Here is a 6,195-nt window from a genome sequence, read left to right as displayed (position 1 = left end):
ATATTAGTCTGATACTGAAGTCAGACAAAGCATCAGAAGAAAAGAAAGGTGACTTCATAAACACAGAAGTAAAAATCTTTAATAAAATATTAATAAAACATACCCAGAAAAAGATTTTAAAAATTATGCACCATAAATAAGTGAGCTCCACCATAGCATGCAAGAATGGCTTAATATTAAATTAATTAATATTAAAACTCAATATTATTGGAACGTTCTGGCGCCTCCGCGAGCGCTGGGGCGCCCCGAGGCAGCGTGTGGCGGGCTCTGGACAGGAGACTCCAGGACCCCGTGCAGCTGCCTCCGTCCTCTGTGCTGGACCCCATCGCCCCTCCCAGTGCCGCCTCCAGAGCCCTGGCGCATCTGTGAGAGCAGCAACAATGGGTCAATCTCTGACTTCTCCGAACAGAAGCTGTCTGTATCGCTCCCCTTCATTGCCAGAGGACTTAAATAGGCCAAGACTGGAGCAGGTGGTAAAATTCAAGGACAACCCAATACCAGATAAAGTAAAAAAAGAAATGCTGTTCTAACCACAAAAAACTCAGGAAGAGTTCAGCTCTAAAGAAGACAGTCTCTCTCTGTGACATTAATATTATTCATATGCTGGAGGAAGATTCTAACCAGGGACATCTGATAGGTGATTTCTCCAAGGTATGTGCGCTGCCAACTGTGTCAGGAAGACACCAAGATCTGAAGTATGTCAACCCAGAAACGGTGGCTGCCTTACTGTAGGGGAAGTTTCAGAGTTTGATTGAGAAGTTTTATATTATTGATTGCCGCTATCCATATGAGTACCTTGGAGGACATATCCAGGGAGCCTTAAACATGTACAGTCAGGAAGAACTGTATAACTTCTTCTTGAAGAAGCCTATTGTCCCTTTGGACACTCAGAAAAGAATAATCATCGTGTTTCACTGTGAATTCTCCTCAGAGAGGGGTCCTCGAATGTGCCGCTCTCTGAGAGAGGAGGACAGGGCTCTGAACCAGTATCCTGCCTTGTATTACCCAGAGCTGTATATCCTCAAAGGAGGCTACAGAGACTTCTTCCCAGAATATATGGTAAAGAGCTCTGTGAACCACAGAGCTACTGCCCTATGCATCATCAGGACCATAAGGCTGAACTGCTGAAGTGTCAAAGCCGGAGCAAAGCCTGGAAAGGGGACCGGCAACTGCAGGAGCAGATTGCCTTACTGGTGAAGGACGTGAGCCCGTGATCATGGATTAGCCACTGGCAGCTTAGTAGACACCAAAGACATGTAGAAACCCTGAGCAGAGAGAGGCCATCTTCTGGGTGGCTAAACCTAAGATTGTTCAAAGATATCTGCATACCAGCAGGCCAAACCACTGAAATCCTGGGCCTGGGGTTGGTTGGTTAGGTTTCACTAGAGCTGCTACCTGATAGTAAAATAAAGTCCTGGAGCTGGCTTGATAAGGTTGCACTTTGGCTTGCAGAGATCTGTGTTGCTTCAGGAAGTGGTTGTATATCTCTTCCCAACTTCTTGTATCTTCTCATGAAGCAGCCAGCCCTTTTTCTCCCTGGGCTTCTGGATGTGCAAGAGAGTTGCCCTCCTTTTTCTATACTGTTCATCTTTATTTCCCTCTCTCTTTTTAAAATAGGAAAATAAACATTGCAGAAAAAAAACCTCAATATTATTATATTAATTGAATAAAGGCAAAAATATGATTATCCCAATGAAAACGAAAAAGCACCTGATAAACTCTAATACTTATCCATGATGAAAAGCCCACACTGGGGATAAACAGAAACTTCCTCAACCTGATAAAGAGCTTCTGCAAAAAACCTACAGCTAATACTACACTTAGTGTGAAAGACTGATGCTTTACCGCTAAGATCAGGAAAAAGACAAAGGCATTCACTACAGCTATATGTGATGGTTAATTTCAAATGCCAGACTGGGTCACAGGGTGTCCATAGCAAACATTATTTTGGGACATGTCCATGAGGGTGTTTCTAGATGAGATTAGCATTTGGATCATTCAACTCAATAAAGTAGATTGCCCTCCCCAATGTGGATGAACATCAATCAAAGCACTGAGGATTTGCAAAGGGAGGGAGGATTCATCCCTTTCCTGATTACTTGTTTGACTGGGGATATTGGTGCTCTGTTGCCCTGGGGTTTACACTGTTAGTTTCTGATTCTCAGGTCTTCGGACTCAGACTAGAATTAAACCACTGGTTGCCCTGTGTCTCCACCTTACAGATGGCGGCTCATGAGACCTCTCAGACTATAATCTTGTAAACAAATTTCTCACAATACATATTTATTTGTATACATATATAATATGTACACACACGTACATGATATATTCTGTATATAATACATAGGGTATATATGTATATACACATATAGATAGATTCTATAGCTTCTGTTCCTTCATTAAGTGGCTAAAAAACCACTTCTGTGTAACACTGTTCTAAAGCTTCTAGTAAGTACAGAAAGGCTAGAAAAATAATGTAAAAACATATAGATTGTACAATAAAAGCATACAGACTAGAAAAGAAGTAGAATTCTATGTATTCATAGATGACATCATCTTGTCATCTTGTAGAAAATCCCAAGGAAATTTTAAGATCTAATGGAATTACTGAGTGCATATTATCACGTGCTACAAGACCAGCATTCCAAAATCAAATTCATATCTACATACTAGCAACCAACAACCCAAAAATGAAATTAAGAAAGGTGAATATATTGTAGGCATCCTGTTACCCGCTCCTTTTGGCCTAGCAAGCAAGAGAGCAAAGCCATCTGCATAGGATTAAAGTCAGAGCAATCTACCCTGTTCTATGAAGCAAATTTGCAGAAAACTGGTGCCTGTGGGAAAGTCAACATTTTACCCTCCACTAATGATCAAGAAACTAGCTAAAAAATATTTAAACAATGTAGCCCTAGCACTTGCATCTCCACAGTGCATTCTTTAGAAGTCAGGGAAATGATTAAACCTCAGCATTTGCTCTCCTCTATGCATAGATAGTACTGACATTTTTTAAGGTGACGTTAACTAATAAATCAAAACTTCTAAATTTATAGGTAAAAGCAGAAGTCCCCTATTAAGAGTTATTTTTTCTGACATCAACAACTCACTGTTCCTTTCTTCTTTTGCATTTATGCTACTACATAATAAGTGTATAAACTAAACTCAAATTTGGGATTGCCAAAGAAGTTCTCAACAGAGTACAAATCTGTGAGACTGTCTCTGGGTTTAATTCCTTACTTTGATTATCTCATAAACTCTTTATCTAATTATCATCGAGACTTTCTTTTCAGTCAACAGACAGCAAATATATTTATAGCAGCATCGAAAGAATAAAATACTTAGAAATAAATTTAGCAAAAAAAAATGCAATAGCTATACATAAAAAATGACACTGAAAAAATTTAAAAGATAAAATTAAAATGATTTATATAAATGTAAAGATGTATCATGTTTGTGGAATAAAAGACTCTGTATTGTTAACATTGCAATGCTCCCCCAAACTGCACCAAAGATTTAACAAATCCCAATCCCTAATCAAAATCACAGGAGTGCTGTTGTATGTGCATAGAAATTGACAAGTTGACCCTAAAATGATGTAGAAATGCAAAAGACTTAAAAAGGCCAAAATAACTTTTAAAAGAACAAGTTTCAAACTTAATATAATGAGCATCGCAGAGACCAGATGGTTGCCCTGGGAGCAGAAGCTGAGGTGCCACATTGAGCACTCTCTTCCAGCAGGAATGGTGAAGCGTGGCCTCCCCAGGGCCACCACCTCTGCTGGGTGTTCTGCTCTTTCACCATACAGCTCTGCCAAGCATCTCTCATGTGGGAGCAGAAGCTGCCAGTGAGCACCTCCAATTCACAGTGCTGGCTGGTGGAAATTTGTGGTGGCAGTAGAATATGCTCCATGTTCTAATGTCCGGGCTACAACCACCCCAAGTGTGGCTCCACAAGGTATGTGGGGAAAATCACATGCGGTACATCTGAGAGTAGTGAGTGCAAATGCCGTAGCTCAGCTCTAACTGAATAGTACTTACTCTGGAAATCCGAAGGGGCTGTCCTAGTTGTGATCTTGGTTTCCATGTGCACTGTCATTGTTCATCAGTGAGAGCTGATGAACAGAAAGGGTCTGGAAAAGGTCCAAAAACAAAGTGAGCCCACATAGCTACCTTCTACTCTTTTCTATGGGTCCTAGAGACCCAACTTCAGATACAGAACATCAAATGGACTGGCCTGTCCCCCTCATTCTTTGGCACAATATGTAACACTACCTTTTCCTCATTGTCCTTATCTGGATCATTAATTAGCAGAATAAAAAGAAAAAGAAAAACTTACTTAAAGCTACATTAATCAAGATGGCAAGAGAGTGGTCCCCAGGAAAAGGGGAGGTTTCAGTTCCCTGCTCCACACAAAAGGAGGGTGGAGCTGAGGGGGGAGAAAAAGAAGCTGGAGAGGAGAATGGGAAAGGAAGGTAGCAGGATGGAGAGCAAAAAGAAGACCTGGAAGAAGCACATGTAATAGAGAGACATGTGAAGAAACTGTGCTTGCCTTTTGGCCCTGGTCTATTTGAAACAGATGTGGGTGAGAGACCTGAGGGGAAGTCAACAATGGCAGCTTTCATCTTGATTTTCATTTTGCTCTTTTCCTCCCAGACTTGTCTGACTGTTTCTGACCCTTTACTATACGTCCCCGCCAGAAGGTGCCTTAGACTTGTGGCAGGCTTTGGGCCTTTGTGGCCCTGCTTTGGGCCAAGCCTGTTCAGCTGGACATTTACACCCAAGGGGACGGGTAACTTTGGGTATTTGATTTAGAAACTATATTCTTTGTCTTTTCTGTTTTGCACACTAATTGTATTAAAGTTCCTTTCCATTAAAGGTCATATGTTTTGTGTTGATGCAGCAGATGGCAGAACCTATTTAGAGCAGGCAGGTTTGAGGGTTCTGGGGTACCCTTCTCCCTACCCTATAACAAAGACAAGGTGGTACTGGCACAAAGACAGGTATAGATGAATGGACCATAATGAGAGTTCAGAAAGCTTACACATTTATAGCAAATTGATAACTGACCAAGGTGCCAAGACAATTCAATGTTGAAAGGATATTTTTAACTCTGTTTTGGACAATTGGGTATAGAAATAGAATATACAAAAAGACAGTCAAACTCTAGACCCTTACTTAGCACACACTAATCACAAGAACTAACTCACAGTGCATCCTAGAACTATCAATAAACATAAGAGTTAAGATTAGTAAACCTCTTGATGATACCAGGGGGAAATCCTTACAATATTGAGATAGGCAAAGATCTTAGATAATAAAAACATGATCCATAAGAAAAAAAGTGGTTCTATCAGATTCCATTAAAATTCAAAATGCTTGCTTTTTGAAAGATCCCAAAATGAGATAATAGCATAGACTGGGAAAAGTATTTAAAATCATATATCTGGTAAAAGACTTGCTTTCAGTATAAAGAATTTTATAGTTCAATAAGTAGAAGGCCATTAATTTTTCAAATTAACAAAATATTAGAGAAGACATTTCACCAAAGAAAAAGCATATATGGCTAATAATCACATGAAAATATGCTAAATATTAGCAGTCATTAGTTAATACAATTAAAATCATGAGATACCACTTCATATCCACTAGAAATTTCTTAAAAAGTTAAATATAAACTTACCATATGACCTTGCAATTCTATTCCTAGATATTGACCAAAGGAAAATGAAAACATATGTCTAAACAAAGACTTACACATTAATGTTGATATCAGCATTACTCACAATAGCCCCAAACTGGGAGCAAGCAAATGTTCCAGAATCTGGTGAATAAATAACAAATTGTGGTGTCTCCATGGGTGGAATACCACTGAGAAATACAAAGGAATGAACTACTCATGCTGGCAGCAATGTGAATCAACCTCAAATACATTACGCCAAGTAAAAGAAGCCAGGCACAACTCATATTGTGAATGATTCTATTTACCTGCAATTTCTAGAAAAGGCAAAGTGATAGTGATAGTAAATGGATAGGAATGAGATTGACCACAGATGAGCATGAGGGAAAATTTTAGGTAAATGGGAGTATTCCAAAACTCATTACTTTTATACAATATTTTGTACAGTATATAGTTTATATAGTTGCACAACTGTATAAATTTACTAAACTTCAAGAATTTTAAGGTACCTTAAGTGGG

At 39.3% G+C, this 6,195-nt stretch overlaps 1 pseudogene across 1 annotated transcript; it reads left to right on the top strand.

The window, feature by feature from the left end:
* The first annotated feature begins 371 nt into the window (after nt 1-371).
* LOC311168575 (M-phase inducer phosphatase 3-like) lies at nt 372-1,272 on the top strand (annotated as a pseudogene). The gene has a single exon. The product of its transcript is annotated as an M-phase inducer phosphatase 3-like (transcript).
* Nucleotides 1,273-6,195: the final 4,923 nt, after the last annotated feature.

The sequence above is a fragment of the Talpa europaea genome, assembly GCF_964194135.1.
Source record: "Talpa europaea genome assembly, chromosome: 3".
In the NCBI taxonomy this organism is placed as follows: Eukaryota; Metazoa; Chordata; class Mammalia; order Eulipotyphla; family Talpidae; genus Talpa; species Talpa europaea.
Note: the sequence above shows the minus strand (reverse complement) of the source record. Positions and strands in the feature narration are given on the sequence as shown.